Raw genomic sequence first — 24101 nt, 5'->3', positions numbered from 1 at the left:
TAAAAAAGAGAGTAATAGTAGTGCAGAAGATAAGAGGCAATTTGAAAAGCTATTAGATATGCTACTAGAATACAACATCACAAATAAATCACCTGCCAACAAGAAAGGAAAATACTTTAGACCTAGTATTTGTGAACGAGATGAATTATGTAAAGAAATAATAGTTTATAATGCGAGTATTTCAGATCATAATGTCATAGAATTAACAGTTCATTCCAAAGCAAGTGAAAATAGAGATAAGCAAGAAATGAAAAAGTGGGAAGGATATGGAAAATACAACTTCTACAGTAAAAATATAAAAATGGTCAGAAATAATGAAGAATTAAACAAAGATTGGGTAACATTTTCGTAAGTGATGACATAAGGGTAAATACGGAGATATTATATTTAAATATTGGTGAAAATAGTGGATAAATATATACCGAAAGAAGAAAAAGTAAACATCATTCATGCATACAAGAGACAGAAGGATCTTGTTCCAGAAAATCAGAAAGTGGAAAAAAGGTCTTGCAAAAGAAAAAAATGCATGGAAAGTTATAGAACTAAAAAGTAAGATAGAAAATGCAGAACAAAAGATTATACAATCAAAAGAAAATGAAAAACGGGACTTGGAAGAAAAAACCCTATTAAATATACAAGCAAAACCCCAAACTATTATACTCATATGCAAAGAAGATGAATAAAAGAAGAATAGAAATAGGCCCTCTGAGAATTGAAGGGAGATTAACGAATGAAAAAAAAAAGGAAATTTGCAACATACTGGCAGAACGATATAAGAGAGAATTCACCCCTAGAATAGATAATGAAGATAATGATATAGAAGTAAGGGACGAAAATAGTGAATATTTAGCTGACATAGAAATTAATGAAGCTGATATTGTGCAGGCAATTAATGAAATTAAAAATGGAGCTGCTGCAGGGCCGGATGGAGTCCCTGCTATTTTGTTAAAGAAAGTAGTTCATTCTATCGCAAAGCCACTTGCAATATTATTAAGACAAAGTGTAGATACAGGCAAGATTTATGATGAGCACAAAATTAGCATATATCACCCCTACTTTCAAAAGTGGATCAAGACTAGAGGCAAGTAATTATAGGCCTGTGAGTCTAACATCACATATTATGAAAGTGTATGAAAGGGTAATGAAGAAAAATATTATGAAACATTTAATAAAAAATAATTTGTTTACTATAGGACAACACGGTTTCGTACCGGAAAAAAGTACACAAACCCAACTGTTAGTCCACCGTGAGAACATATTCAAAAATATGAAAAGCGGAAATGAAACAGATGTGGTTTATCTAGACTTTGCAAAAAGCTTTTGACAAAGTAGACCATAATATATTAGCAAAGAAAATTAAAATTAGAAAACACAATATCGTAGATAAAGTAGGAAGATGGTTAAAATAATTTTTACACAACAGAAAACAGATAGTTATTGCAAACGATGAGGAATCGGATGAAACCAAGGTAATATCCGGTGTGCCACAAGGTACGGTGCTAGCTGCAATATTGTTTGTTATTATGATTGAAGACATAGACAGTAATGTTAAGGATCGGTAGTGAGTAGTTTCGCTGATGACACAAGAATAAGTAGAGAAATTACTTGTGATGAGGATAGGAACGCTCTACAAAGAGACCTTAACAAAGTATATGATTGGGCAGAGGTAAATAGGATGGTATTTAACTCTGATAAATTTGAATCAATAAATTATGGAGACAGAGAAGGAAAAGCTATATGCATATAGGGGACCTAATAATGAGACAATCACAAATAAGGAAGCAGTTAAAGACCTTGGTGTGATGATGAATAGGAACATGTTATGCAATGATCAAATAGCCATTCTGTTGGCAAAATGTAAAGCAAAAATGGGAATGTTGTTACGGCACTTCAAAACAAGAAAAGCTGAACACATGATTATGCTTTATAAAACATATGTTCGTAGTCCACTTGAATATTGCAATATGATATGGTACCCACACTATCAAAAGGATATTGCATAGAGAGTGTACAAAGGTCCTTTACAGCTAGAATAGAAGAAGTTAAGGACCTAGACTACTGGGAAAGACTACAATCCTTAAAATTATATAGTCTAGAAAGGAGAAGAGAACGCTACATGATAATTCAGGCATGGAAAACAGATAGAAGGAATAACAGAAAATATCATGGAAACTAAAAATATCAGAAAGAGCAAGCAGAGGTAGTTTAATAGTGCCCAAAACTATACCAGGAAAAATAAGGAAAGCACACAGAACATTAATCCACTACGCACCAGCATTGATAATGCAGCGTCTATTCAATGCGTTGCCAGCTCATCTGAGGAATATATCAGGAGTGAGCGTAGATGTGTTTAAGAATAAGCTCGACAAATATCTAAACTGCATCCCAGACCATCCAAGATTGGAAGATGCAAAAATATTACCGGAAGATGTACTAGCAACTCTCTGGTAGACATTAGAGGCGCCTCACACTGAGGGACCTGGGGCAACCCGAACGAACTGTAAGGTCTGTAAGGTAAGGTCTCTCTCTCTCTCTCTCTCTCTCTCTCTCTCTCTCTCTCCATCAGAAATGCCAAATAAGAAGTAACGATTCATCTCGTATGAAATTAGCTGAAACCTGCAGAAACTTCAAAGGTTTTGCTCTTGCTGAATGCAAATAAATAACAGAAAAAAAAAGGTAGTAATACTATTAATGAATTTCATTGTTATTTTGTGATTAACAAGCTACAGAAAGGAAAATTAATGTATAACATCGGTGTGTTTATTAAAAGTTATGTAAAGCTTTGAACTTCTCTGATAACTCGTAATGGCTTGATAATTCATTTGCACATATTTTGATAAGAGTATTTTGGAATAACAGTAAATTGAAAACAATAGGACATTTACATCGTAATAAATGCTGATTACTAGAAACGAAATTTACTTTTGAACCTTTATTCCGAATTTATTGGAAGGTCATAGCAGTCTCGCAGAATAAGTAAAATGAGAAGAAATTCTGTCTAAATATTGTTTCACCATTCGTAGATGTATTTCTATACATAAATTTACAAAGGCTTTCTGTGCCGTTGTCGCTGTCATAAACAGTGTATTTTGTTCTAAACTAATAGAGATTACAACTATTATTTTATCAAAAAAGGAGAATTGATAAAAGCTTTTAAAATGCAGCCAAAAAATTATGAATATAACAACACACTTTGTTCAATATGGAATAATGCTCTGTCAGATTTATTGATATATTGTAGTGAAACGATTAATGGCGATTATTTTGCACTATACTTTATTTTAATAACAAAAATCATCTGATCATGGATTTGAATAAATATAAATATAATAGACTCACATACGTAAAATTCACAGATAATTATTTTAATATTAAAAAAAGAAAAGGATTAATTGGAGAGAAGATTTAAGATTGTTAAGACAAATAGATACATTAATAGTTGCATAGGAAAAACGCAATGTATATTGAAAGTATCTTTAAAGTTATAAACAATGGTTTTTATATTCTAAGTTAGTACATATATTAAAATAAGTATGAAATATCCCCCACAATCTGAAACACATCGAAACATTCCCAAAAACGGTAAAGAGAATGTATAACGCTTTGGTAGCTCAGAGCAGCTGCCTTTATAAGTCCAGAAACATGACGGATCTCGCGTCGTTAATTAAAGTTGAGTAGCGTTCAATCCTCCATTCATAGTTCGATATTAGATGGTCCTTTTGTTTCAGGCGTTTCAATTTTACAGGCAGCTAACCGATGGAAACTTGGGTAACGAGTTGTAACGAGTTGCAAGTGGCTCGTATCATTAATGTTGGGAGGAAGTCAGGAGTTTTCGAGTGCTTTCGATTGTGGTCGGAAGTATTGGCATTCGCTCTTTGGCTCAGGTGCCTGAAGGCTGTTATCCCAACGATGGTCCTCTCTGAAGAGATTCTAATAAAACTTTCTCGTCTGATGCAAAAGGTGGTATTTAATATATGCGATCATGAATGCTGGAATTAAACCCTTGGACTAATGAATACTGGAATTACATATTATCAATTTGAGGCCTCTTTCCTTTACACTTTCCTCAGATTCAGTAGGAGAGGACTAATGTTATATTCGTTAATAAATAAGGGAATTAAATCCTAGGACTTGAAGTCTTTTCAATATTGTCAGGAATTAAATCCTGTTCATTTCAGACAGTTTTTAATATGATTTATCACTCGAAATAGCTTCAGACTTATTCTTATGCAAACCCGATGAACATAATATCCCACGAATAGGAACAATATGAAGGACACGATGAAGTGGACTTGACCTTTTTAATTAATAATCTGCCACTGTTTTGATTGGTATGAAAGTAAACTCGTCTTCGAGTAATCTTGCGAAAGCTGTGCCTGTATTTGTTATCTGTCTCTATCAAACAATATCATCACTGTAGATAGTAGTGACTAACATATAATTATCCCGAGAACAAAAAATTAGCTTTACCTATACTGAACTCAGAAAAATAATTCTCCGTAATTAGTAACTTTGCTTTTAGACGAAGAGTTTTAAGCTTCTGGGACAAGTCATGATGCATACCACTTATTCAAGTGCTGAGTGTCAACTTGTTCACATGGAGAATAATTTGGGTACAATTACTCACTAATTATTGTAAATTCCGTGTCGTTAGATAACGTTGAAACGAAGATCTTGTACCTAAGGTTTCAGTGAATTTGGAGAATTATTGGTATTTTCATTAATGTACAATGATTATGACATTATATTTAGGATACGCCTGAATTTATAGAACTATTATACATATTTGAGAACTTGTATTTAAAATCCATTGGGTAGTTCGCAGATCCGGGGACAGATCCGATAATTCCAGAACCTTTACTCCAAATAACAAAATGCATAGAATAAAAGTTGTCCAGAATTCCACAATATACCCGAAAAGTCACTTATCCAACCAATTTACACCAAAATACCATCCGCCGATATTTCCCGTGAAACGTAAATTTTTCTAAGTACCCACTTGATGTGAAGGCTGACACGGCGGTCGTAGCTCCCATAGTTCTTGAGTTGGCTGCGGACAGGCGCTGTACATCGGCCTCCCCCCAACGAGGGAATTTTAAATCAAACCAATCCTGTATCAGGTTGACCTAGGTCATCCCCAAGGGACATGGATTAACTTCCTTCCAACCAATAGAATATGAATCAGACAATCATACCTTCAGTCACAAAATTTGCCCTTTCCGTTCGCCATTGCCGTCATGAATAGAACGCACGCAGTATTATTTCCTAAAAGTGTTACAGCGGAAGAGTTTGATAAATATACGCATTTGTATATTAGTATTCTGATCGAGTTCCAACGAAACACCGACGAATTAATGAAGTGGTTGTACAGAGAAGGGTTACTTGTGGACTATTTGGGGTTGTGTACAACGTGCAACACAGCGAGTTGACGGTTCATGAAGCATGGGACCAGCAAGGCCACGGGCCAACCGATTTACATGTGGAGCTGTACAAACAGCAAGTGCGGTAAGAAGGTATCAGTTAGGCACAGCAGCGACTTTGAAATGTGAATAAGGTAAGTTGTATATTAATTTTTGTTAGCCTTAAAGCTAGTGTTTCGGTTATTTCGAAGCCAGTACCGAAGCACGTGTTTGAACAGATCTATCGGCCCCACGGGGGGTACTTTTCGGTTAGTTTGAACCCAGTACCGAAGCACTTGTTTGAACAGATCTATCAGCACGTAGGAACATACATGATGCCGCATTTTGTATGTAAACTAGTGTTTCGGTTAGTTCGAAGCCAGTACCGAAGCACGTGTTTGAATAGTAATGCCGTCGCGAAATAGGAAGGTGTTTAATGTTACAGTTATGGGGGGATTTATAGCCTAGGCTAGTCATTGTTTTGTATGTACTGTGGCTAATTCACTATAACCCCTGTGGCTAGCATGCGCAGTGCAACATTACCTCTTGCCAGAACATGTAGGGCTTGCCAAGAATCTTTAAATATGCGGATAAGGCGTGAAGCGCCGTTCCGCTACGGCCTTACTGTAACCCCTGTGGCTAGCGTGCAGAGCACAATATTACCTCTTGCCAGAACATGTCGGGCTTGCCAAGAATCTTTAAATATGCGGATAAGGCGCGAAGCGCCGTTCCGCCATGGTCTTGCTGACAGCACACATAAACATAATCACTGTTAACAAATAATTTATCAGTAATTCTGGTTAGTCGTAGCCTAGGCTAGTCTGTCGTTTACATGTAAAGTAGTGGTTCAAAGTTATGTATGCAAAGTAAGGGGTCTTAGCATCTAATTTAATGCCGGTTAGTGGTAGCCTAGGCTAGACGTTTTACATGTAGGCTAGTCGTTCAAAAGTTCTGCAATGTAAGGGGTCCTAGGCTAGCCTAGCCTACGTCAACCTTGTATTCAGGGTAAATGTTCTGGGTCTCAAAACCGGGAATTGAGAGTTTCGTGCGCCGTGAAAGTCCGAGGCCGCTTCCCCCCACCCAAAAACCCTGGTTTCCCACGCGGTCCCCCCTTTACCGTTTGATGTTTTTTAGGCCTTATTTTCACTCGGTCAACTACAAAAACGGGCCATAAACGTTATTCTTAGCAATTTTTTCCCACGAAAATCGATCGTCCCCGGATCTGTAGTGGCTCCAAAATATTCTAGCAGAACTTAACCCTTTCATGTCCAACTGACGTAATAGTAAGTAAAAATACTCTATCTCCTATCTATCCAACTGACGTAGCAGTACGTAAATTTTTTTTTATTTTCGGACAAGTAGCGATTTCCATAGGCTAGATCATACCTTGGACCGTGTATCTCGGGTATCAATACGCCAGCAAAGTAGTTTCTGTACTGCGCATGCTCAAATCCCTGGCGTAGTAAAATTCTCACAATGAAATCAGCTGATCGCACCTACACTCCTCTCAGTTGACCCCAAAGCCCTTTTACTTAACTCTCCCTTTATTCTTCAACTTTTCCTCTACATTTTCGTATATTTACAAAGTAATTTCTATGAAAAATAACCGAAATAGGGCTCTTCAAATTTTTTTTATTCTAGCAATAAATGTTGACAACGGTAAATTTTTTTTTCGTTTCGGTCAATTATAACGTCAAAATGAAACTATTGCCGTATTCAAAGCCATTTTTCTTGATCTTCCCTTTATTCTTCAACGTTTCCTCTACATTTTCGTATATTTACAAAGAAATTTCAATGAGAAATAACCGAGATAGGGCTCTTCAAAAAAAAAAAAAAAAAATTCTAGCGATAATTGTCTCACTATGCGCCGTGCAGAGCACTCTGTTTCTTATCATCTTTTCTATCATTTTTTTCGCCGGCTGGACTTATTCGTTTTCCATTGATTTATATGTCGATATTTAAGGAATTTTATTGGCTTTCTCATTAAAAATAATTTATTCACCTGACCTTCACAGTTTTTGGGTTATTAACGCAAATATAAAAAAAATTTAAGATTTTTTTTTTTTTTTTTAAATAACTCACATTTTTTCGTATTTAGAGGGCTGGGACTCTTATTCTGACTATTCCACCATATAATACTAAAATTTAGAAAAAAAAAAGGACAGCAAAATGAACGTTGTTGGCAAAAAATTTATATTTTTGCTGAATGTTCAAAATAATTATTTTTTCTCACTGTCGAGCGCTCCCAGACACCTCGGATATCTGGGGACACAGTGCTCAAAATAAGCGGATATGAAAGAGTTAATCAGAAACTTGAATTAAAATGGACATTGAAATGAGGCAGATCCCTGTAAACCATATATTTCTTCCTGAGACCATTATTCCCCACTTAAATTTCGTACAAATAACCTCTTTTATCCACCTATTTACCCGCTTGTTTGTTACACTTTTATTGTCTATTATAATTATATTTTTGGAATAACTGCTATTTGAGTTCTCAAATATTTGCAAGAAATCCTTACCTTCAGGTGCATTATGTAATGCTCTAGTGACTTCGGATTAAGTGGAAAGATTAGGAAAGGGAGAGACTTGGCAAGTCCAGCAAAGAAACTTGTCAAAACTCTTGTCTGCTTCGGTTATCGTTAGCTCGTTCCTGGGTCAAGTCTCGAGGGCAGATGTGTTGAAATATCTCACTGATGTTATGGAGGAACTGCACGTCTTATATCTTTCTTTTGTACATGTCTTTTATTCTCTAGAATATATGTGACTAAAACGCTTTATGGCGTATATTTATGTTTACATTAAAGCACACTTTACCCTGACTAATTCAGTTTGCATGCGTAAGCATTTGAATAATTGCAGAGAAAGAGAGAGAGAGAGAGAGAGAGAGAGAGAGAGAGAGAGAGAGAGAGAGAGAGAGAGAGAGAGAGAGAGAGAATTGCATTAACGTATTTTCAAACGAAATTGGATTAATTTCTATACTTACTCAACTAAATTATTCCGAGTTTAGTAAAGTGTTCGATGCGTATTTAGATAGTATTCAGGAATAAATGAAAATTCTTTTCCATCAACTCTCTCTCTCTCTCTCTCTCTCTCTCTCTCTCTCTCTCTCTCTCCGCACTGCAAGCCAATTGAGCAGAGCTATTTACAGTACTGTCCTTGTATTTGTTCTCCTATATAACCCTGGAAATATGTTCTACGCATAGTGGAGAGTTATTTTGAAATCAATCTTGTCTTTCTTGCTGCAACCAACGACTACCTTAGCGAATTGCTTCAACTCTAGACAAAAGACGGAAATATAATGAAACCACCATAGTCTTTGGAATCTTGAATTTCAAGTCAGTGGTCCCTGCGGGCTTGTTCCATATTTAGAGGGTTCATCTACTTAATACTAATAATAATAATAATAATAATAATAATAATAATAATAATAATAATAATAATAATAATAATAATAATAATAATAATAATAATAATAATAATAATGGAAGGAGGAGATATAAAACACCAAGAGATGAAGGACACGATCAGGAAAGAATATATGCAGAGACTCAAGGCGATACTCAAGTCAAAACTCAACGCCGGAAATATGATAAAAGCCATAAACACATGGGCAGTGCCAGTAATCAGATACAGCGCAGGAATAGTGGAATGGACGAAGGCAGAACTCCGCAGCATAGATCAGAAAACCAGGAAACATATCGCAGCATAGATCAGAAAACAGGAAACAAATGACAATACACAAAGCATACACCCAAGAGCAAATACGGACAGACTATACATAACACGAAAGGAAGGAGGGAGAGGACTACTCAGTATAGAGGACTGCGTCAACATCGAAAAACAGAGCACTGGGGCAATATCTGAAAACCAGTGAAGACGACTGGCTAAAGAGTGCATGGGAAGAAGGACTAATAAAAGCAGACGAAGACCAGAAATATACAGAGACAGGAGAAAGACAGAAAGAACAGAGGACTGGCACAACAAACCAATGCACGGACAATACATGAGACAGACTAAAGAACTAGCCAGCGATGACAATTGGCAATGGCTACAGGGGAGAGCTAAAGAAGGAAACTGAAGGAATGATAACAGCGGCACAAGATCAGGCCCATAAGAACCAGATATGTTCAAAGATACGATAGACGGAAATAACATCTCTCCCATATGTAGGAAGTGCAATACGAAAAGTGAAACCATAAACCACATAGCAAGTGACTGCCCGGCACTTGCGCAGAACCAGTACAAAAGAGGCATGATTCAGTAGCAAAAGCCCTCCACTGGAGCCTGTGCAAGAAACATCAGCTACCTTGCAGTAATAAGTCGTACGAGCACCAATCTGAAGGAGTGATAGAAAACGATCACGCAAAGATCCTCTGGGACTATGGTATCAGAACGGATAGGGTGATACGTGCAAACAGACCAGACGTGACGTTGATTGACAAGGTCAAGAAGAAAGTATCACTCATTGATGTCGCAATACCATGGGACACCAGAGTTGAAGAGAAAGAGAGGGAAAAATTGGATAAGTATCAAGATCTGAAAATAGAAATAAGAAGGATATGGGATATGCCAGTGGAAATCGTACCATAATCATAGGAGCACTAGGCACGATCCCAAGATCCCCTGAAAAGGAATCTAGAAAAACTAGAGGCTGAAGTAGCTCCGGGGCCTCATGCAGAAGATGTGATCCTAGAAACGGCACACATAGTAAGAAGAGTGATGGACTCCTAAGGAGGCAGGATGCAACCCGGAACCCCACACTATAAATACCACCCAGTCGAATTGGGAGGACTGTGATAGAGCAAAAAAAAAAAAAAAAAAAAAAATAAAATAAATAATAATAATACCATGACTAAGATGTAAATAGCGATTATAGGAATAGAGAAAGCAGAAGTACTTCATGCATATTCTCTCTCGCTCTCTCTCTCTCTCTCTCTCTCTCGCTCTCTCTCTCTCTCTCTCTCTCTCTCTCTTTCTGTCTGTCTGTCTGTCTGTCTCTCTCTCTCTCACTTTATCACGTCAATATTTCTCTTCACCTTGCAGATTACCAGATAGACGACAGAGATAGATACTGCAACCGATATTCGTTGCTGGCTTCATTGCTGTTGTTGACTGAGAAACACTACATCGGCTGTCTTTCGGTATTGTTTCTCCTGATGCTTGATCAGTTGACAGTTTATATCAATGTGCAGATAAGGATACAAGGCAGAGGAAGGACATTTTCCCATGGATGGGGATGCCGCATTTTGCGAGGAATGAGGACAGCCCCATCAAGCAAACGTTGGCGTTTCGTGGTTCAATTGTCGATTTTTTGTAGTTATTTATAGCCGTTAGCAAAGTTGTTTTATTTTAGGTTTTCTGGTGACTCTACAGTGGCTGTAGATGACTGGTGTTTTTCAGTTATTATTATTATTACTTATACTTAAACGTTTCTGTGGACATTAGTCATAGGAAAATAGTGAATAAAGTTTAATATTAGTGGGGGATGTAGATACCTTAAACCTCTCTCAGTGCAGAATTTTATTAATTAAATGTATATATTCGGGAATATCGACTTAAATAAACATCTCTGACGATAAGATAATGACATAGCTTCATCCTTCATCGGTTTGGTTCAGTCGAAACAAAAACAATAAAACTTTATGAACTTAAATACAAATGACCAATATCTCCTCTCTCTCTCTCTCTCTCTCTCTCTCTCTCTCTCTCTCTCTCTCTCTCTTTCCCTCTCTCTCTCTCTCTCTAACGCAGTTATAGATACCTTCTCCGTTCAGCCAATTTGATTCTCACAGCAATATTATCTTTATAATAGGAAAATACCAGATGACAAAGACTTTTATGTTGTGGAAAATTAAAAACTATTTTGAACGAAATTTCGCGCAATTATTCAGATCTGACGTTTAACACTGGATTGTATTTATATTTGCCTAAAACGGAACAGAATAAGCCCTCTTGTCCCTATACCTACTTGAAATTCAGTATCGGTATAATTTCCATGACCTTTGCATACTAAATTATGCAACCACGCTAGTTATAGAAGTAACCAGTTATCAACAGAATCATCATTGTTGCATATTATAAAATGGCTGATAGATTTAACAATTAAATTCAGGTATATCATGTCAATCATGACGTGGTCATTAATTTACTATAGGATGGACAGATACATTTCAGATTACATTTATGATCTCCAGCTCATAAAAACTGGTATCAGATTACATTAATTTTTATATCGTTAGATTTCACATTGATTACAGCGACCACGTGGCCACTTCCTGGTCCTTTCTCAAGTTTTTTTGCTCAAAAAAGAGGAGCTGACGCCATCTACTGGATGGACGACAGCATTTTGATACGTGGGTGAGTAAGGGTCTCAGATATTTGTTATAATTCTTAATATCTCGTTAACTAGGCACTTCAGTGCATTGGAATATCTAGAGTAGCGTTCTGTCAGAATAGCGGTCCCTTACATGTGAACATGTTAACTTAGTATAAGGTCAATAAGAAGTTTATAATATCTGAATGAAGAATCAGTTTACACCTCTAACCGAAAAATGTACTTCGTCCCAACTGAACGACCAACGTTTAGAGTCAGGAATACCAACAAAAATATAAAGAATTAACTTCTTATCACTGAGAATTATACAAAGATTATAAGGTTAATCAAAGGGGTAAGAGGGTAAGTATAACTATTTAACAATTTTAGCATATTGAATAACATATAACGTGGTACATTTACGTGTTTTCTTCTTCTAAAACCTGGCAAGTTGGCTATTCTGACAGCTCGGGGTCCAACGAATGTAAACAAAGCCAACATAAAAGTTAGGATTTCCTGTTATCATGGTGAAATATGCAACGATTATCAGGGCAATTTAAAAGTGTAATAGAGAAACTATAATTGTTCATTATTTCTAACCTGTTAAATACAATTCAAAGTGGTACACTTTAGTAAATTTTCTTTGTCTAAAACCTGGCAAGTTGGCCATTCTGACTGCAACGTGTCCAAGGAATGTAAGCAATTCCAACATAAAATTTAGAATTTCGTGTTATCACTGAGTAATTGTATAGCGATTATCAGGATAATTTAGAAGTATAAGCGACACACTATAATAGTTGATTATATTTAGCTGTTAAATAATACATAAAGCGCTACATTGACAGCGAATTCCTTCTTCTAAAACCTAGAAGGCTGGCAATTCCAACTGTACCGTTTCTATTGAGAGATAACAACCCGGTATTTTTAAAGTTTTACGTTGACCGAATGTTTACTCGAAGCAAGGAATGATGTTACATTCGAGCTCATTGGGATACACAATTGAAAATAGCGAAAGAATGCTTAAATGAGAACATTTAACTACCAAGTACAGTAGCCACGACTTATCAATATTTACGATGTTTGAGACCTAAAGGAATACCCCTTTCAAGGCTGCACTTCTGTCAATAAGTCATTAGCTCGTCATGATAACGCTTCTTAAAAAGATATTAGTCTCTGCATCGCAGGATAAGGTCTTTTGTGGCAAGAAGACACATATTTGACATCAAATTATTATATGAAATTTTATCTCGTAGAACAAATATTTTCTAGACCTTTTAGATATCGATAAAAATTATGATAGTTCCTAAACTATGAATGGAAATATAAATGTCGATTTTAATTAACTTGTGCTTGCAAGGAATTCAGTTACACGATCTTTCAATAATGTAAATAAGCAGACATAGTGACACGAGCATTTTGATATCTAAACCAACACATCCTTTAGGGCCTCCTACGAAATTATGCCTCAGTAACATAAATCATAATGAAAGCGTATAAAATGGAAATGATCCTTTGATTTATAATAAGAAAAATGCTTTGAAGAACACGCTTAGTAAATGACCTGTTACTTAATATAAAATATAAATATATTTTCATTGCTCAGCAAAATGAATTTAGTAAAGACCGGGGTAGTAAACCGTTCAAGTTCTGAGGGCAAAACATATGACATCTTTCCATCCACATTTCGACCAATGAAAGTCTCGACTTTCGATCGATTGCCTACAACAGGGATTCCCAGTCTCTTCAGCTCATCGACTCCTGACGAGGTTTAAGATAATACGATGACCCCCCAAAACATTTAAGTGAAAATAAGTTATTAAGAAAAAGGAAAAGTCTTAACGACGCATTCTTTTAGAAAATTAAAATAAGAAACTTTGGAAGTGGTGTATTAGTAGCTGTAAAATGCTTATAAGAGAATCAGAACTAAATAAAAATATTTAACATTCTAGATAAAACATACATTTTTCTTATCTTATAACCGATAACGTGAGGGTGCGTCTAACGGTGTTCGTTTTGGTGGGAGATGGCTGAGTTTTCATTATAGGTCGCAACGATCTGCTGGGTTTATTTTGCCCTCCTTTTGTAAGAATTGCATTTGCATATCCAAAAGTAGCTTCACTTATGTATGCAAAAGGCCACGTAATGTTTGATACACTCAATGAACGTTATTTTGTACGTAGATAGAACTCTTTATGTACTGCTGTATGTTGACCTAACCATTTTTCTTTACTCTCTGTTTGGCTAGTCATTATTTGAGGATTTTCCTTGGGATGGCATTGCACAAATTTATGATAATTCCTAGTTTACTTCCCTTATGAGATGTCAGTGATCTTGAAATTCCAATTCCTAAGAGTTATTTCAAAGAAATTGTAATGAATTATCTTTTCAATCTCACGGGTTTATAGATACAAATGACAAAGTTAACGTTTTTGAACAATAAAACCTCATATCTGAAATGATTTAGTGGACGAGAAATGGAAAGCTGGTTTAGATATAAAAACGTCTAAAATGATAACCTTTCTTAGAATTAAATGCTTGGAATGTTTCCATATGTAGCAGTCAATGGCCCATTCATTTCAGTATCCTTAGCAGGCACGTACCTAAAAAAAAGGAAAGAAAGAAAAAAAATGGAAAACAAAAACGGAATATCAATAACAAAAAAATATAGAGTATTTCACATTTACACATAGAACTACTGACTTGCCTTTTGAAGGAAAGTAGTGTATTCAGAGGACACAACGAAGAGTGAATCCCGACGACCTACAGTAGAAGAAAATAAGTGACGCAGGTCCAGACAAACATCACTGTATATCTGAGTTCCAGAGAGGAGTTTGAGCTATAGTCATGAATGGCAAAGAGATTAACGTACGCACTTAACTTTTGGGCCTCCTTGTGACCCATATGCTTACAGGACACTAGTATAGCGTGGCGTAACATTCATATTCATGCACGTTGAGTCCTTTCGACGTTCTCTGCAGGTGCAGTGATCTCTCTCTCTTGCTTCTGCAGTTCATTGGAGATTTTAAAAGTTTTTTTATGTTAATTTAGATGCACGAGAGAAGATCATCACGATTAAAGAGAGGCAACTCAAATTTCCACTGGAACTTGACGTTGTATAGATATTTGTATGGAGAGAAAAGCTAATAGGTAATATGCATCTAAAATAATAATAATAATAATAATAATAATAATAATAATAATTAATAATATATTAATAATAATAATAATAATAATGATAATAATAATAATAATAATAATAATAATAATAATAATAATAATACGGAAATAACATCTCTCCCATATGTACGGAAATAACATCTCTCCCATATGTAGGAAGTGCAATACGAAAAGTGAAACCATAAACCCACATAGCAAGTGAATGCCCGGCACTTGCACAGAACCAGTACAAAAGAGGCATGATTCAGTAGCAAAAGCCTCCACTGGAGCCTGTGCAAGAAACATCAGCTACCTTGCAGTAATAAGTGGTACGAGCACCAACCTGAAGGAGTGATAGAAAACGATCAGGCAAAGATCCTCTGGGACTATGGTATCAGAACGGATAGGGTGATACGTGCAAACAGACCAGACGTGACGTTGATTGACAAGGTCAAGAAGAAAGTATCGCTCATTGATGTCGCAATACCATGGGACACCAGAGTTGAAGAGAAAGAGAGGGAAAAATTGGATAAGTATCAAGATCTGAAAATAGAAATAAGAAGGATATGGGATATGCCAGTGGAAATCGTACCCTAATCATAGGAGCATAGGCACGATCCCAGATCCCTGAAAGGAATCTAGAAAAACTAGAAGCTGAAGTAGCTCCAGGACTCATGCAGAAGAGTGTGATCCTAGAAACGGCACACATAGTAAGAAGAGTGATGGACTCCTAAGGAGGCAGGATGCAACCCGGAAACCCACACTATAAATACCACCCAGTCGAATTGGAGGACTGTGATAGAGCAAAAAAAAAAAAAAAAAAAAAAAAAAAAAAAAAAAAAAAAAAAATAATAATAATAATAATAATAATAATAATAATAATAATAATAATAATAATAATAATAATAATAATAATAATAAGTTTTATTGAAAGATATTGCTGCATCAGCTGCATTCAACTTGTAAATAGTCTTCTCTATTTTTCTAACAATAGCTTTCTCTCTGCTACTACAACTGGCGAGTATTGCGCCGATATTACTTATCAGGAGGAGTCAATTTCGGGGATATTTCTTAAATGAACAAATAAAAAAAATATAAGTCGATCTAGTGGCCAACGTTTCTCTCGGTATCATCCGAGCATGATCACGGCAGTGGGTCGGAGTAGACTGTAGGTGTTGTCAAGATCTACTCAATATATAAGCGGCGAGTCAGCAGGGGGCGGTCAACCGCGAGCTGCGTTTTTCATTGGCTGGTGGGCAATGCGCTCCAGCTATTGGTTGAAAGAAGTTTTCTTCAAGACGCTTCTCGTCGTTGAAGGTTGCGCTGTTGCAGCCTAGCTGATCGTCGAGGCTGGGGCATGACTTCCCTGGGCACTGTGTCACGACGGCTAGCGTTGTCATTGGCTGCTGGGCTGCTTGTCTCATCTGGTATTCTTTGATCGGGAGTGTCGTTCGGTCTGGTATTACTTGTGTTATTATTTATGCACATAGGTCTCCTTAGGTTGGTGGGAGGAAGAGCACTTCCTGCGTCGTATTCAATGCGGGTTCTCTTGTTGTATGAGGAGTTGCCTCGAGCAGTCGCAAACGTCGTTGGTCAGGAGCCCTCCCTATTATCTTAATATTCTTGATAATACCGTCGCGGGAGATGGCTTCCTGGTGTGCTGTCATGGTATGGTTTTTAATTGCCCCTTCTTGTGCGTGGCAAGAAATCCTCTTGGACAGTTTCATAGAAGTCATACCAACGTAAGAGCCGGGACATCCACGGACGGGGCATGAGAATTGGTAGACTACATTCGACTGTTTCAAGAGGTCTCTTGCTGGGGGGGTCGGGTTGTTCTTCATGATAAGGTCTCCTTTCAATAAATAATAATAATAATAATAATAATAATAATAATAATATCTTATTAAAGAGAATGGCAAAATTTAACGAATTGCTCTTATAATAGATTTTCTCAATGTTTCTGACTATTCGTTTTTCAGGCTCAATTAGACTATTGAGTAATTGACCTATATTTATAGTGTCAAATTGAAAGTTAAATCAGGCATCTTCTAATTCTGTTGTCAAATTGAAGGTCATTATCTGGTATCTAGTCATTCTGGTATTATCAATACTATAATATGTATTGTAAGGATGCTCTATACAATCTGGAGACTACAACTGTATGTTAGATAGCAATCTCCGCTGGTATATTCTAGTTGCTATTTTTATAGTGTTGAAGTCTACATGTTTCAACCATTTCCCTGGTCATCATCGTTACGTTGCAAAGGCCTTTCTGAGCGAGCACTGTTGGTAGGTCGACTTCAGCACCAGAAAAATTTTGGACTTCAACACCAGTAAAAATACCAACTAGAATATACCCGTGGATATCGCTATCTAAGATCCAGTTGAAGTCTCCTGATTGTATAATGCCTCTTAATAACTGAAATAAATTTAATGTACATTTTAAGTATTGATAATACCAGAATAAGAAAATACCAAATATTGGCCTTCAATTTGGCACCGGAATAACAAAATAGTAAGTTTAACATTAAATTTGGCGCTATAGATATAAATCAATAACTCAATAACCTAGCTGAGCCTAAAAAACGAATAATCAATAATGACGATGATAATAATAATAATAATAACATAGCAATGAGCTGAAATTCGATACATTGAAATCAAAGATATTACAGTTAACGTAAAATTCTCTCCCTCTATCTATCTATCTATCTATCTATTTATGTCATGATAGCTCTGAATGTTTGGCAGAAATTAGGGGAAGAGAGGTAAAATGCCACCTGAAAATACCCGATTAGCTCAATAATAATTATCTCTCTCTCTCTCTCTCTCTCTCTCTCTCTCTCTCTCTCTCTCTCTCTCTCTCTCTCTCTCTCTCTCTCTCTCGTTAGTTCCTAATTTTTGACAGATATTACGGGCAGTAAAATAAAAGTTCACCATTCCTTGTTGCATTAAGACCTCTTGATAATACAACAATTAAACACCAATTTCGAGGGATAAGACTCTAGGATGCTGATGGCATTTTCCCTTTGTCTATTAAGTTCTTGTTTAGAGAACTAATTTACATATCGTTCAACATTTAAAGTATCATGATCACTAATTCGCATATCCGCATAAAATACTTTTTTGTTTATTGCTATCTTTACTTTTTTTCATGTTCTCCCTCTTCATATGTCTCTTTTTGCTCCAAGGTTGACGGAATCGACGAAGATGGAAAACATTGGAGACTGTTCGAGGCAGATAAAAAATTCTTCTTGGGAAATGCCGCGTCATATGAGAAGAGTTTCATTCGTCCTGTTACCATCTACACAGACGCGCTAGCGCTTAAGTTAATGTGTATGCGGGTGTGTGCATGTGTATATGTTTATAAGTAAATAATGTAAAATGGCTGAACGGTATAATTAAATAAGTCTATGAATTTTTTTTTCAAACGGGGAAAAAATACGCTTTTAATTATTACAGATATATTTTGTAAAACGGATTAATATTTATGATTTTTCGAAAATAATTAAAGAACAAAGTTGCTAATTATATATGCACGGTTTTATAATAAACGTAATTTAAATGTTGAGTAATGAGTAAACGTGTTCAAAATCCTTTACCACTCTAATTTTCCATATATTTTTTAATTACATTAAATTTCACGACTCCTAAAGAGACATCGATATATGGTAATAACATCTTTACAGCATTCCCATAACTCCTTTTATATCCTTTTATAAATAGCATCTTTACAGCATTTCCATAAGTCCTTTTATATCCTCCCACAAGGAACTGAGATCGAAGTCACTCTGGCTTTACTGAGCCTATAATCCCTGGTGTTGAATATACTATATACTTCATGCCAATGCTTTAGACGAACCCTCATATACATTCGTTTATAGTGTAATGAGAGGTGTCGTTTTCTTTTTTTGGCCTTATATGTAAGGTAAAGTCCCTTGTTATAGGTATGGTGGTCCACTTATACATGGCTCAATTGATTTATTTGTAGGTGCTATAGGATTTTTGGGCGTTAAATCTAACCACCATTACAATAAACGATTAATATATTTGCTTCTCTGTTTTGCTTCTTCTTCATCCTGACTTTATTTATTGCCTATTTCATTTATAATATTTAATGTAAAATATTCACATTTTGTTAATAATTTTAATATGGATAAGCACAATTTCACAACTACTCAGGAGAAGCGGTGAAAATTTTTGTTCTTAATAGCCATGAAAGAATTATATTTATTTCGTTTTTGTTTATATGTATTGATATCAAAAACACCATAATGTCATCCAAAGCATTATGCTACATCATACAGAATCATGAGTATTTATCAATCTACTACTATCACTTTTAATATAGTTCTACTTAGCACTACTTAACTACCAATAAAACAAACTCTCTATTCTCAAAATATTTCGTCTTATGTTTTATTGTTTGAATAAACTTTAAGAGCATCTTCAAGCGAAGAGACGCATTAAGGGTAGGCAAATTTAATGCAAATACATTGTAATTAGGTATTCTATTATTTTATCGCACATTGCTACATAAATACATCATTTACGTGAAGGTAAATAAGACGATAAACGTAGGAATGAGCGAAAACCGAACGAATTTTTACGGAAAAAAGTGCGGCGGTTTCTGGTGCGAGTTGTTAACCGTCCAAGGGACTTAACAAGAAGGTGGTTGATTACGTTTCTCCCGGGTGAGGGCAGGTGGCAGCACTTTGCAGGCCCATATTTTCCCATTTCAGTAACAGGAGAAGAAATGCTTTCGTTAAATAATTTTTTTTCATTTTATTAAAAAAAACCCGTTTATATTGTTATATGAATGTACATATATTCATATTTATAAAGTATAACTAAAAATAACCAAATTTACTGAAACACCAAATATATACTGCAAATATTCAAATTGGTATTCTTGATGGACTTATTAATCGAATGCCGTCTACAATAAATCTTGATTAAATACCAAGAAATAATGCACACCTTATGCACAAATTAATTTACTCAAAATATGACGTAGGTGGGGTTCCCATTAAGAGAATGAATACCTCTTGTGTTTAGTTTGCACCGATAAATGGACCATCAATGAAATCTGGAGATAGGAGCAAGAAAAGAATATGGTATATACGGAAGGAATGAACTACTGACAGATAAGACCAGTCTCTCATAAAACGTGTTCTTGAGAAATTAAGATTTGCGATGTAGTGATTATTAATTTCTAATAAAATTAAAGGTTATAATTGCCTTACATATTGGACTTTAAAACTCTATTTTTACTAGAACTAAGAGAGAGAGAGAGAGAGAGAGAGAGAGAGAGAGAGAGAGAGAGAGAGAGAGAGAGAGAGAGAGAGAGAGTTTGTGTATTTTATATGAACTGGTGATGCAAATAGTATACAAATTCATTTCAGGAGTAGTGAGAGCATTTTTTATGATGCAATTACAGTCGTCAACCAAGCACTTTACCACCACATTAAGAGAGAGAGAGAGAGAGAGAGAGAGAGAGAGAGAGAGAGAGAGAGTTCACATACTATACGTTTATAGCATATCAATGAAATTCAAGAGACGTCGCAGAGAGTAGGAGTGAATTTGTTCCTCACTTAAGTATTTGGAGACCAGAAGATTCCACGACTGCACAAGGCAAACGATTAATCATTTTAGTTGTAGCCAAGATAAAATGAAACTCATATCAAAGTGAATGGTAAGAATCGGATTCCAATCCTCTAATCCTTTATGTAAGTATGTATGTATGTATGAATAAATACTCACTCGAACACTTACACAATCGGTTATTTTAGCAAACGTGTGAACATAAATTAATTATACACATACAGAGAGAGAGAGAGAGAGAGAGAGATAGAGACATGAGAGAGAGAGAGAGAGAGAGAGAGAGAGAGAGAGAGAGAGAGAAAAAGAGAGAGAGAGAGAGAAAGAGAGATCATCTTATTTTTTCCAAGTCCTTCCCCCTTCTAATACACCCAAGGGATTGATTTCATAATTAAAGCGAAGAAGGTTCTTTTAATTACATTTCCTGTAGAGCTTCAACACAGAATCCCCTTTCAAGGGAATTGGATTATTTTATATATTTTATTTGTCTGGTTTGTGTGAACCTTAAAAGAAATAAAATGTATTTATGATCACGGACGTCTTCTTAAACAAATGGATATATTTGAATTAATTATGAATATTTTGTGACATTTGTAGTTGGTTTGTTCACACTTTATGTTCTTTTGTATTCCTTTTTTTTATATTATCTATAAAAATATCAATCATTGAACAGAAAACAATTAAAAAATCTCCTATATTTAGACCATATATCGACCTGAAGTCCAGCCTGAAGTCCATGTATATACATGCACACACAGACACACACACACACACACACGCACGCACGCACGCACGCACACACACACACACACACACACAGACACAGACACACACACACACACACACACATATATATATATATATATATATTATATATATATATATATTATATATATATATGTACATTAAAAGAAGTGAGATGGAAGTACCAATGTTAATTGGACCTGAAAGTAACTGGTTATTCGGTTATTCTGCTGGTACTCTCTCTCTCTCTCTCTCTCTCTCTCTCTCTCTCTCTCTCTCTCTCTCTCTCTCTCTCTCTCTCTCTCTATCTATCTATCATATCTATCTTTATTGTTAGCTCTGAATTTTTGACAAGAACAAAGGAAAGCTATATATATATAAGAAATTAAGGTCACCTTTCCCTGATGCATCAAGAGCATCTCTTTTAAAACTTTCTAATTTAACTAAATATTAAACACCAATTTCGTGGGAAATGACGCTCGGACGCTGGCTACTTTTTCCCTCTGTCTAATGAGTTCATGTTTAAAGAACTAATTTGCATATTCGTATAAAAGACTTTTTACTCTGTGTCTCTGTATCTTTTTGCTAGAAGGTTGACGGAATTGAAGACTGGAAAGAACGTAGGTTGTTTAAGACGGAAAAAAATCTTTTCTAAGTATATGATTTTTTTTAATCGGTGGTAAATTACACTGTTCATTATATCTTATTTAGTTTCTATATTTGCATTGTTCATAAACTCAATTTAAAATGTTGAATAAAGAGGAAATGTGTTCCAAATCCCCCAATTCTAATTTCCATAACAATATTTTTTTCATTTATTTGAATAAAATCTACGACTCTAAAAGAAACATTTAGATGATACGCAGACTACATGTTTAGGTTAAATCAAAACACTACATATAACTTTCATATACTTTTTATATAACTTTCCTTTTATCCTGCTTTTAGTACTACTTATATATCCTCTCTTTATATCCTCCTTTTATATCCTGCATTTATATCATTCCAATGATAACTGTTGAAGGATGAGTAAGTGATGAATACCTGGCAGGATTAAGCATTATGTAATAAACAATGCTTTTATTTTCTCCTAAATAAGTGTTTTTGGTTAGGGTTTCTGTTACAGTGACTATCTTATAGCATTTTGTAGTATGGATATATGTATGTATGTATGTGTGTATGTATGTTATATAGGAATGGAATGGAACATAGATTTTAGGACAAAGGCCAAGCACTGGACCCTATGAGGTCATTTAACGAATGAAAGGAAATTGAAAGTAGGTAGGTTTGAAAGGTGTAACAGGAGGAAAACCTCGAAGCAGTTGCAATATGAAATGTTTGTTAGGAGAGGGTGGATAGCAAGATTGGTAAGTTACAAATACGTGACTTTATTTATACTCCCGAATATTAAGTCACAAATATCCTATTGATATAGCATCATCTAACCTAGTTATTTTGACGTTTAAACATTTTGCATTATGATAAACCTCGGAAAACGTATTCACAAAATAAAATGATTGCATGTCATTTTAATATCCTTATTTTGTAGGTTAATGGAATTGGAACAGATATAGCAATTGTTTACAGTCCTGATTCAGTTTTATATATACGAAAGTAAACAGTAATGATCATGTGATTATAGAGAGTTATCATGTATGCTAGGGCTAAATATTTCGTTTCATTTTGAGTTAATTTTCATTCTTCTTCATTAAAAATCATAGATGGGCATTTTCCGTTAATTGTGTTATGAAATAGTCTCAAAATGACCAATTAATGAAATAGTAGTTTAATTATGTCTTCAATTCCACGTGTACTCTAAGGCGGCCACGTGGTCAACAGGAGGTCCTTTCTCCAGAGAACAATTTATGGTTTTTTTTCACTATAAGCAAGTCACCATCGCCCTCTATTGACCACCCAAGAAAATCACCACTATATAGAACAACTACATTTTCAAAGACAGGTGAGGAAACTACTTAGAGTATTCTTATTCCAATCTTTTTCTCATAATCTAAAATGATGAATTTATTGGGATACCTAAATTCAAAGTGAAATGGAAATTAGTATTTCGTGTAAAAGGTAAATTGCCAAAAATTCTACTGAAAGGATGACGATCAAAATCAACTTGCCTTCAGTCCTCCCCCATAGCCAAAAAGCCACCGCCCGTCATAGACGATATGAAGATCCAGGCATACCAACAAACTGAAAGGAAACATCGTATTTTGGACAAGAATATTGCAGTCCTGATCAAAAATATGACCGAATCAAAAGTAATTTACTTATCTTTGGGGTTCTGAACTTACTTAAGACTACGTGAAATACCAAACTACCTTTAATTCATCTGTTTTAAAAGCTCAATGTAGATTGTCAGTTCCGATAGTCCAGGCATACCAACAATATGAAATGCAATATCATATTTTGGACAATAACACTGCAGTTGTGAGCATGAAATAATAGAAGCGAAAGTGAATTACTTAAACTTGGGTTTATGAACTTACAACTCACTGCTTAAATAACGAACGACTTTTAATTCGTCTGCTTAGAAGCTAAATATATATTGGCAGTTCCGACAACCCTTCTGTTACTGTTCGTAGACATAACGATTCACCATGTTTTACTCTGACCAAATACATGCAGGAAACAAATAAACATTAGAAAAAAATCTTGATATTCTTCATAAATGAACATTCTCGATATGATTCAAGAATAACAAACTATAGTTAAAATGTTTAAGAAATGTTATTTATATTCATCATAAACAGATCAAATACAGATGTTTCCTCAACTCAACTGCAGAAATCGATGTGTAAAGGAATTCTCATTTTATGATACCAAATTATCTAAAAAATATTGGACGATGCTTTGCGGAAGCTTTGTGCTATATATCA

This window comes from Macrobrachium nipponense, chromosome 1 (assembly GCF_015104395.2).
Source record: "Macrobrachium nipponense isolate FS-2020 chromosome 1, ASM1510439v2, whole genome shotgun sequence".
NCBI lineage: Eukaryota > Metazoa > Arthropoda > Malacostraca > Decapoda > Palaemonidae > Macrobrachium > Macrobrachium nipponense.
Note: the sequence above shows the minus strand (reverse complement) of the source record.